Source organism: Saccopteryx bilineata, chromosome 5, assembly GCF_036850765.1.
Source record: "Saccopteryx bilineata isolate mSacBil1 chromosome 5, mSacBil1_pri_phased_curated, whole genome shotgun sequence".
In the NCBI taxonomy this organism is placed as follows: Eukaryota; Metazoa; Chordata; class Mammalia; order Chiroptera; family Emballonuridae; genus Saccopteryx; species Saccopteryx bilineata.
The window spans coordinates 235,322,779-235,334,212 of NC_089494.1; the positions used below are offsets into that span (position 1 = coordinate 235,322,779).

An 11,434-nucleotide genomic window follows, 5' to 3' on the forward strand; every position below is an offset into this window, starting at 1 on the left:
AGAAGGGTCACGAAGGTGCCGCACGCACTCCGGGCCGAGCGCACTGCAGCCAGCCTGGACCTCGGCCGGCCCAGCGCGGGGGCCTGAGCGCAGCCTCCGGCGTCGGCGCGAAGTGCGGTCTGGCCTCGGCCCGCCTGCGCTCGGCAGCCGCCTGGGCCACGTCACGGGGTCGGGATGCAACTGGAGGGGTTTCGGCACGAGGGGCGCCGGGGGAGATGGAATCCCCCCACAACTGCCCCCAGGTGCGCAGGTCATTCTCAACCCTCAAGTCACGGCCCCTGGGAAACAGATCAGGGGACGTGGACTTAGATAGAACGACAGTTAGGAGCTGATGTTCCTGTCCCCGAAAATATCTAGACGGAAGAATCTGTTTAGAAGCCTCGATCCTGAAGTGGATGCTCAATCGGACCCTCGATTCCAGGAAAGCTGCTCGAGACGGAGTTCATGGCCCCCAAACGAACAGATTGCGCTAGGCTTGGTGGTCATTACACTAGTCTGCACGAGAGTGACCGAGGTGCAAAAGGCCACTTGTCCCTCGGTGCTTCGGGGGGCCCCTCCTCGCCCCCAAGTCGGCGGCTGGAGCAACCCCCGGCCTTTTGTTTGCGGGTGAGGTATGCCCATTGTGGCAGCAGCCAAGCAAAGGGGGGAAATTAATTGCAGCCAATTAATAATTAATCCCCTTTAAACAGCTTTATTATCTCTCCCGAACGACAGGGATTTGTCTGATAACCCCCCGAAGACCAAATGTCAAGTTTAACCAAATAGTTATTGCTTTATCAACCCGAGTCTGCAAATAAATTAATCAAAAGCAAATCTGTTCTTTGTGTGGCTCATTTGCTGGTAATGGATGGATATGAAGATTTGCCGATATTATTGTCTGTCATTCAATCTAACAAAGTGAACATTTATTGCATATATATTAAAAATTATCCCGGAATCGAGTGGCGCCGGGTTGCATTTATTGGAGTCTTCCCAGGGGTGACGTCCCCTCAGATGGGGGCGCACGGGGAAAAGAGAAAGTGCAGGAGCGCGCGTCCCAAATCTCTTTAAGCCGCTGCGCCCGCCTCCGCCCCTCCCCTCGGCGCCCCGCCGCCAGCCCTCGCCCCTCGCCCGGGGGCTTGCAAGCCGCCAGCCTTCGCCCCTCGCCCGGGGGCTTGCCAGCCGCTGCCCGCAGTGCGGCCGGGGCCGGAGGAGCGAAGGGAGCTGAGCTGCTGTCAAAACAGAGGCCAGGAGCCCAGCGCATCGCAAGCGGACTGGCCCGAGGAAATTTGGGGTGTGATTGAAGAGAGAGAGACGGGAGGGGGGACAGCTCCTCTTTGTCTTCTCCCGGGTTACATCATTTTCTAATTAGGCATAAAATTGTCTTCATACACTGGTATCGCGGCCTTCATAAACATCTCCATTATGGTTCATAAGGACGCCATTGTGGCGAGGCCGTCCCGAAATAGAAAGGGCCGGGGAGGGAGAGGCCGCAGTCCGGGAGGCCCGGCTTTGTCCTCCCCTGGGAGAAGATGGATGGCCAGTGTCACGCGGATGATGACTCGGGACTATTAAATTGTCAGAGGGGGAAGACTCTTTACCAGCCCCCAGCGCGGATGGAAAGTTCTAGAGGCGAGATCTGGAGGGTCCTGGGTGGGAAGAGAGGGGCGGGCGGCCGTGTGAGCTGGCAAGGTTGGCGGAGGAAGCAGGTTCGTGGCCGGAGGAGGCGGAGTGGAGGTAGTGGGAGTCTCCTCCCAGGCGCCCTGGTCGCCCCCGACTCTGTGCTCAGGCTGCACCTGCCTCGAGCTGACCTCCCACCCAACCCCATCGCCCAGACGGGGGGACAACTAGGACCAGAGAAAGGAGAGGGAGCGCGAACCCAGAGCAGCTTTACGGGCACTGCCAGGCGCGCAGACAATTGTTCCCATTATTCAGAGCTAAGGTTCAACCAAGCCCGGCCTTCCGTCCGGGGGGGGGGGGGGCGCTTCGCTAACTGGATGGAGATGGATGGAGGCGCCCCGATCCCCCGGCATCGTGTCAGACCCCGGGCAATTACTGTCCCGCCAGGATGGACACACTGCCCGCCAGCCTGACCCCGGCGCGCGGGCCCACTGGTGGCCCGCGCCGCCTCCGCGATTCGCTCTCTCGCCTTCACAATAACCCGACCTGACATAAATAACTCCCTGCGCTTGTCTACATCTGCTTGACCTCCTGAACCCGCGAAAAACCTTTGCTGCATTTAGCCAAATTATATTTTTCTTTAGAAAAATGCGTTAAAAACCTGCAACTTCTAGTCTCCTGCCTCGTGCACCGCTAGCTCGGATTCTGGTGTATCCTGAAATTAACATTCTTGCAAGACAAAACAGTTGCCTTCTGCGAAGGCTGTGTTCTCCCTGCGTGTGCTGGGACATGGGTGGCGTAGCTGCAGGTTTCCCTAGCTTTCCAAGGTGACTTAAGCGCACCTGGAGCTCCAGGCAGCGACTGGTCCATCTCTGAAATCTCCTCCTCTGTCGGGTCTCTGGAGAAGGCAGAGGGAAGAGCAGCCCTCAGGGATGTTGACCCCCTGCTAGGTCCGGAGCTGTCCGAGGACGCGGCTGGGGGGCCGGCCGCCAGGCCAGAGCAGCCAGGCGCCTGGCAAGTGCTGGCCATTGACCTGTTCTAGTAAGGGTGGGGGCAGGCCCCGGAAGTGCCCGCGCTGGCGCCACCGGCTGTGCCCGAGGCGCCAAGACTTCAGGGAGCCGGTGTGGGGAGGGGAAGAGAATGAGTCCGAAGATTCCAGGGAATCGCCTGTCCAGGCTTGTGTCCAGCGTGGATCCCCAGCAGGAGCTGGCCCCCAGAGGCCAGGGCCAGCCTTGGTTTTCCAGACTCCTGATGGGGGGGGGGGTAAGGGGGGTGCCAGCGGCTTCCTGCCAGTCATCTCCAGCTGAGGTCAGAGGATCAGGACTGCATCTTAGAACTTTACAGACGGAAGGACTCTTAGAGGTCAAGGGATCAGAGTGACCTCCAAGTGTGAAGGTGGAGCAGGTCTCGCCCAGCCCCATCCTGGTGTGGCCTCCTGACCTTTTCTAACTTCCTCACCTGAGGAGCTGAGACTGGACCTTGCCAGAGAGTAGGCTCTGTTGAGCTTAGGTCCTTAGTCAAGAGTGATGGGGAGTGGCAACTGCAGGAACAGGACATTCACTTAGCAGCAGTTATTAAAACAAAACAACACACACAGACATTTCTGGAATCCAGGACTTTGGAGCCGGTTTTTCTTGTTTGCTTTCCATTAAAAAGGACCCTTTAAATGTTCAGCTAGCTGGAGTATGGTTTTTACATGGTCACCCATCAGTATCACTGGAGGTAGGCCCAAACTAGTATCACTTTGATTAGGGTGTCTATCCTATCCATTCACTTATTAGCCATTAGTCATTCTTGAATTACTTCTACAAATGCTTTCTGAAGATAATTCCGTATGAGACGCAAGAGGAACAAAAGCGCTGCATGCGAGGAACTCGCAGTTTCCTTGCAGGAAAAAGCAGGTGTGGTGGATACTGAAGGGTTTCTGATGTACCCTGGCTGTGGAACCACAGAACTCAGATTGATACTAGAGTTGCCCCTTTCTGACTCTGGGACCTAAGTTGGGTGCTGAAGATCTCTCTGAGCCTCAGGTTTTTCCATGTGTGAAATGAATAGGTGCTCTAAAACATGTGACTAACATTCACAGCCTAGATTGGAATAAGCGCCAATGTGTCTGTACAGGTTGGAGGAAGACATTAGTTTCTAACTCTACCTCTGAACCTGGCATTCCAAACTGTGGAGGACAAAGTACAGGGAAGTAGTGGAACACACTAGAGATTAGGAATCTGGTTGTCATTGACTGTAAAGTGAGTCAACTTAATTTAATCTGTCTAAATCTGTTTCCTTTCCTATACAGTGGGATTAATAATGTCTGCTCTATTCACTAGATGAAGTAGTTGGAAGGATCAATTCTGATAATGGATGTACATGTGTTTTGAAAACTATGAAGCATCATGGAATTGAAAGATACAGACCAGGAAGCTGTGGCTGTACTCTGTAGAAGGCACTCCACCCATGACGACTGCCTGGAAGGTGGGCTCTGTCTCTGGGCTCCTCAGGAATGGGGGGAGGCTGCGTCTTGGGCAGCAGCTGTCTACAATGGGAAGGATACCACTTTTTGTGTTGCTGTTAGGATAGGACAATCTCTCCTTGACTTTCAGCATCAACTTGTGGATGTTAAAGAGAAGGTCTTTTTCATACAGAGGTGAAGTTTTAGAGATCTAGTGCACAGTGCAGAAATCCTTGCTTCAGTGAACTTGGAGGATCTACTGCTGAAAGTGTCCTTGAAAATAAGGTTTATTGTTGATTGAAAAAAAGGGGGGGGTGCCCTGGCCGGTTGGCTCAGCAGTAGAGCGTCGGCCTAGCATGCGGAGGACCCGGGTTCGATTCCCGGCCAGGGCACACAGGAGAAGTGCCCATTTGTTTCTTCACCCCTCCGCCACGCCTTCCTCTCTGTCTCTCTCTTCCCCTCCCGCAGCCAAGGCTCCATTGGAGCAAAGATGGCCCGGGTGCTGGGGATGGCTCTGTGGCCTCTGCCTCAGGCGCTAGAGTGGCTCTGGTCGCAACATGGCGACGCCCAGGATGGGCAGAGCATCGCCCCCTGGTGGGCAAAGCGTCGCCCCATAGTGGGCATGCCGGGTGGATCCTGGTCGGGCGCATGCGGGAGTCTGTCTGACTGTCTCTCCCTGTTTCCAGCTTCAGAAAAATGAAAAACAAACAAACAAAAACAAAAAAAAACAACAAAAAAAAAACCCGAAAAAAAAGGAGGGGGCCTGACTTGTGGTGGCGCAGTGGATAAAGCGTTGACCTGGAAATGCTGAGGTTGCCGGTTCGAAACCCTGGGCTTGCCTGGTCAAGGCACATATGGGAGTTGATGCTTCCAGCTCCTCCCCCCTTCTTTCTCTCTGTCTCTCTCTCCTCTCTCTCCCTCTCTGTCTGTCTCTCCCCCTCTCTTTCTCCTCTCTAAAAAAAAAGGGGGGGGGGGAGAAATTCTTTTGAAGCTTTTTGACTGACCCTCCCTTCTGAAGAAACATGTTTTTATCCTTAGCAGGATAAAAATAAAAGAAAAATGTTTTTTCATAATATGCTCCCTGTTAAGAACTTTTGTTAGCTCACTCAGACAGGTGAAGTGAACTTTAAAAGAAATTTCATCTCTTTGATGAAATGGGAAGTAGGAAATCGCTAGGGTTCTGAGAGAAAGGATCTTTGGAGAAAGAGTGGTCCTCTGAGCAGAAAAGATTAGGAAGGGGCCATGTGGGCTGCAGCCCCCCCCCCCCCCAGGAACAGGCCCACCTTTCCCTGAGGGTCAGAATGTTGATAAAACAGCTAGTTAGCAACTGTAGTCATCCCTTGTGGCATGTGGAAATCTTCCAGCAGGTTCTCAATTAAGGGAGCTGTCTTTCTTTTCATTCTCTTAACTTTTGTGTTAAATGTTAACAACTTGATGCTATCTATTATGGTGCCATTATCACAGAATGTTGACTGAACTGGTTCTTTTATCTCTATTATAAGGCTGGCTCATTTGCAGATTTATGCATTTTTGATATTAAATCCTTTCTATCATTAAGCCTAAACTCTTGTTGACTTTCATTGACCCCTTGCCCTGGTCCCCAATACTTTTCCATATTTAATATTGAAACATTTTTCTCAATGTCCCTCTTGGCTTTGTTGCCATCCATTTGACGGCTGTCCCTAATGGCCTGTGCTGTTTGCTCTGTTCTTGAACTTGGTGGGGTCACACAGTCTTAAACAGTGATGTCCTCTGAATGTCCACCCTTGCTGTCCAGCTAAGTTGCCCTGTGTCACAAGCTCTGCCCTTTTCTCCGCCCCTAACTACCAACTGCTCCTAATCGGTTAAACAAACACCTTCCCTCATGGTGCCCCAGGACCCCTGAGCCTTTTGGGTTTTGTTTAGCTGAGCTGCTAATGTTCTGCCTGGCCCACCGGCGGCTTGGCCTCCCTGACCTGATACATCGCAGCTCTTCTCCTTGGAGCGCCTGCCTTGTCCAGTGCTCTCTGGGCCAAAGGCCAGGGTCCGGGCAGGATTGACCAGCTGCTTGAGGTGACCACAAAAGACATCCAAAGACAACTTCAGCTTGGAGCAGGCAAAATGAATGTATTCATTTATCTTTCTTCCCCCCCCCCCCCCAAGCCTATCCACAAACTCAATCCACTGCCTGGTTTGAACGGAGACAAAGGGAAAATATTGGGGAGGAGGGCGGGAGAGGCCCATCTTGCCCCAGAAATCTTAGCTCCCTTCTTGGGGGCCGTCTGTTCAGTTTCACAACACTTACACGACCAATTTCCAGAATTGAAGTTGCCTGGTGTTTTGATTCTTCCTTTGCCTGTGCATTTGTGCCCTGAAGGTCCCTTCCAAATGGATACTAATTGTGGGGGCTGCACGCTGCTGGCTGCTCCAGTGCCCCCAGGGCCCGGAGGACCTGCTTCTCAAAGCCTTAATTGACAAGGACCTGTCTGTATTTAGGAGCAGCTGGTGCAGAGCGTTGGCACATCAGTGCAATCTTAACGCAGCATCCCTAGCCCCGAGGAGGATGAGGGTAAATGTGGTTAAAATGAAGGAAGATTTATAGCCGGCCCCCTTGGGTAATACGACAGAAGACAGCTCCCAAGATTTTCCCCTACGAGGGCGTTCATTCATCAGCTCCCGGGCCTGGTAACCGGGTAGGAGGCGTGCTCCAGCTATTATTACTAATGGGGGAGGGGAGGAGGCCCGCTTAGAACAATTAGGCAGGTGACAATATTCCATTATAATGCATCGCCCCCAAAAAGCGGACCGAGGTTTCGCAGACTATCACGCTGTCTCCGGTTTCCGTGGGCCTCGGCGCCGGGTGCCTCCGCCTGGGTCTGACTCTGGGTTAACAGCGGCGCCACCGCCACCGGCGGGCCTAGGAGGGAGAGGAGTGTGCGCTCTGGCTGCCCTCTCCCGAACGCAAATGCTTTCTTTCCGTGGCGGCTCGGACTCCTCGTTGGGGCATTTTAAAGCCCGCAACGGCCGGTGGCAGGGTCGACAGCGTAGGCCAGTTTCTGCGCCCTGCGCCCGGGCAGGCTCGCCAGGCTCCCCGGGCCCGCAGCTCCCAGCGCCTCGACGCCTTTCTGAGCGCCTTTCTGCAAACCTGCTCTCTCCGCAGATACGGCCATTCAGCGGGTTACAAAGACGGTTTATTGGTTCACGAGGAAGCCGGTTTTGTGGCGATGTGTGGGAAATACTTTGATGTCCGCCCAGTTCGCACGTGTGAACAGGGATAATAGCTTTGGGGATCTTCATTGAAATTTGAAGTTTTAATGCAGAAATCCCCGAACTTTTGCCTGTTTTTCTCAACTTTTTCCTTTTCTTTTTTTATTCCTTCAGGAACAATGCCAACATTGAAGCCCTCGGTTGGAGTCTGCACAGTTGGAGATCTTTGGTGCCATTTTAGACATCTTTGGATTTCATCAATCAAACTGACTGCAATTTTCCATAAAAACCCTGAATTTGGGTCAGAAAGTGGCCGAAGTAGATAAAGATCATTCGAGCTGTCTTATGAGATGATAAATAGATATCCTTTCAGGCCAACAATGCCAAAGTGCAGTTTTGTGATTCCCTTCCATGGGTTCTGAATGCAGTGCGTCGAACCGATTTATCCATGTTTTCCCATGGGTTAGGGGGTGTCTTGACATACTCGTCAGCAGCAGCCTGACCTTTTCCCTACTGAGCTGCTGAGTGTGTTGCCTTGCCCCCCCCCCCCCCGGCTTGTTGTTGTGTGTGTGCTTCCCCAAAACAAGCAAGAAAAGCTTTTTTCCTCTATTGGTCAAATCAATAGACTATGGGTCTGACCTAGAGAATGCTTCGCAAATAGACTGGTTGCGGAAGTTTATGAGTTGCTGTGAAAATTCCATTTGTTCAATGGTTGCTCATGAGGCACTTTAGACACTGTTTTAGACACCTTGCTGGGATGTAAACTCATTTTCCTAACAACAACAAAAACAACATCCACTGGCACTGTGTCCTTCTTATTCTTGAATTTGACAAATGGCCCTTTGTAGAAAGTGAATGAAAAGAAACCTTAAAAGAAACAGCAAAAAGAACCCCCCCCCAAGGGTATTTAATTCATTTACCTCCAGAGACCTTTCAAGATGATAGTCGATATAATTTCTAAGTGAACATTTTACATTTTTCCCTCTTCATTACTAAAAAAATAATCTGTTTATTCAGCATAATTGCATGTCACTTCTTATTTAGTTATCATTTCAGTTTAATTCCCGCTTCTTTTAAGTCTTGACCCTTCCCCTCAAAATGTTTTCATTTTGATAATCTGTTCACTTAATGTTTTTTAGTTAACTAGCTACATAAAAAGGTTCTTGAAGAATAGTACTGGTTCTTCATGGAGAAACCATGTTCACCAGTCTTGGCTATTTATGAATTAATTATCTGGTGTGTTCTCATGAGCTCATAGACCCTGTGGGGGCTTACACAATCATGCAGCAGGGACATTTCTATTTCCTGATATAAGAATTTTTTCCCTATGTTCATCACATGAGCATCCTCTATCTCCCTGCTGTGCTTTGCTTTTCTATACTTGCTAACTAAATCTCAAATGTATGTTACAAAGCATCTGTGGAAGGGAGTATGGTAGAGTGGGAGTTAATTACTGTTATTAACTTACTGGCTTTATTAGTTTTGAATGAAGCCACATAGCTGTGGCTACAGTTATTTAAGCATTCTTTATTAGCTAAAATAATTTGCAATTTTTGGATACACTCTCACCATGTAAAATTTAAAACAGCAATTGGCAATTCAGAAAAAATTCCTGTCTCTCATTTGTCTTTAATAAATCTTGCTGTCAAATAGTAAACATTTTAATTTAATGTGTGGCTACCTGAATGACCATATTCATAAGCAACATTAAAAACAGCAACTTTGTGAAGGAAGAAAGCTGTAATTATGTATCTTGTTTAATATTTTTCTTAATGACCTGTTATTCTTTTTTGCTCTTAATATATATTTTAGAATATCTGTGGTATTCATGAAGTCTCTTTAATGAGGAAGGACAAGGGGAGAAATACAGTAAAGGGAATGAAAAGTTGAAATTTTGTTAGTCACTTCCAGTCAAAATATCATAAAATTATATCTAAAATTGTCATATAACTAAATAGTAGAATTTTGTTCACCATCGGAGTCTGTTTTACATAACTTCTTTCAGGAATCCATCTACCACATTAAAGAGTGGCCTATAAAATTTTTACTTTGTAATTTAAAAATGTTCTGTATATACAGTGAAAGCCATTTGAATATAGTCATCCTTGATAAGGGCAGAGGCCCTATTGATTAACAGAAAAATGTCAAGCAGTTATATGTAGTACACTGTGTTCTGTAAGTAAGGTATAGAGCAAAGGACAAATGATGAAGCATAGACTTAAAGCTTCAGAAGTTACATCTGGAAATATGTATTTCAGTTTGTTACCAGGTATAAAGTAATTTGAGCTCTGTCAGGTACTAGTTTTCCTACACATCAGAACTGTAGGCCAGAGAGAGAATGTATGGATCAATTTGACTTCCTATTTTTTAGAAAACTAGGCCTGTGCAGAAAAAAATGGTGGTTACAATGTTTACTTGTGGTAGGACTACGGGTGCAACTGAACTTTCTCCACACCTGTTATCTTGTCCCTTACTAAATCTGGGACACAGTTCTCCAATGTTCTTTCCTACGTCTGAGAGAAAGAGAGAGAGAGAGAGAGAGAAAGGAAGAAAAAGAAAATGAAGAAAGAGAGAGAGAGAAAGAAAGGAAAAAAGAAAGAAAAAGAAAGAAAGGAAGGAAGGGAAGGAAAGGGAGGGAGGAAGGAGCCCAGAAGGCATTTCTATCCAGTTTTGCAAGCCCCACCTTTCACTTGCACCTTTAATAAGCTAATGTGTGCACAGGCCAAAGGAAACACAAGGTCAGTTAAATCAGTGCCACAGCCCATTTGCAGAACTGGCCTACAAGAGCTCTTCTTTCATTGAAGATTTTTGTTCTTGAGAATTACCTTGTAAATTCCCTCAGTATTCCCATTTCTGTTTCCCTACTTGCAATAAAATGAAGAAAATGAAAATTCTTCAAACAGGGGAAATAAAGAAAAAGAAAAAAAAAGGGCTGTGCCTGTACATACAAAGAAGAAAAATACTGCCAGGCGAGTGGAAAAGAAGGTATTTGGAACCACAACTGACCACTTTGCATGCAGATAAGTCCTAAATTCATTCCACCCTTCACTTCTATAGATAACTACCACCACATTCTCAGATATCCATATTAAATTTATTTCCTTTTCCCACTACATAATATCTTAAATTCACCATTTGACAGAAATCTATAATTTGACAATTATCAATTATGCTTTTCAAAATTATTTTAAAGCTTATATTAACTTGCACACTAAGGAGGGATAACATTCTTTTTATTTTCAATAATGACATTCATTAACTTGCTATCATTACCTCTTCTATGAGAGTGATTGTTTTGGTAGTTATTGTCAAATATTACAATTTCCAAAAATGATGTGGTATAATAAGAATTTTTTTTGGGGGGTGAGGGGTTTAAAAAGGCAATACAAAGTAAACAATTTAAACAAAATCTATCTCCTCTTCTCATTTGGTTGGGCAATTCAAACAAAAGCCATCTAGGTGAGAGTCACAAATTTTCTGAGTGATTTGACCTTCTGACCCTATCTACCATATATATCACTTAGAAAAATGATTTGTGAAAATGGCACTTTATCACTTTTTTTGTAAGCATGCGATACAGTTTTACTTTAGAACATTTTCAAGTTTTAATAAGGATTTCATAGCCAGATTTAGAGGCAGCTAGAACAAAGTTGTTGAATTTAATGGAAGCTAACATATGGGAAGGGTTATAAAGAGCCATCCATATCAAAACCCCAAAATGGTTTCAATCAGCAGGTATCCCTATGTTTATTTAATGAAGAAATGTATGAGCAGCTGCTGTCTCCCAGTTTCAGATGTAGTTATCTTTCATTGCACTGCGACAAATCAGGAAGAAGAACAGATTTTTAGCTGTAATTTGGGATCATGCCATTAGATAGGCAGGGCTATAGCAGTAGATTTATAGACAAGAACAAACAATGAGGCTAGTTTAAGGAAGAAAATAAAATAGTATAACTCTGGGCATGGAATCTGGGGATTGTGCTTCCAGATCTACTGCTTAGTTTCTAGGTCATAATTTCTTGTCAAGTTTAGATGGAGCCCTAAAGGCCTTTGTGTAGATAAATGAAAATCCAACCTGACACTGATTCTTTTTTTCTTTTTTTAAGGTTTTTTTTTATTTTAATTTTTATTTATTCATTTTTTAGAGAGGAGAGAGAGAGACAGAAAGGAGAGAGAGACAGAGAGAGAGAAGGGGGTAGG

General features: G+C 47.2%; 1 long non-coding RNA gene across 1 annotated transcript in view; it reads left to right on the plus strand.

Moving 5' to 3' along the window:
• The window catches only part of LOC136338629 (uncharacterized), an 11,138-nt gene extending 2,204 nt beyond the window's left edge, over window positions 1-8,934 (plus strand). The window contains exons 2-3 of the long non-coding RNA XR_010731987.1: window positions 3,927-4,071; window positions 7,409-8,934. This is a non-coding gene — a long non-coding RNA (uncharacterized lncRNA). The remainder of the gene's footprint in view (window positions 1-3,926; window positions 4,072-7,408) is intronic.
• The last annotated feature ends 2,500 nt before the right edge of the window (window positions 8,935-11,434 follow it).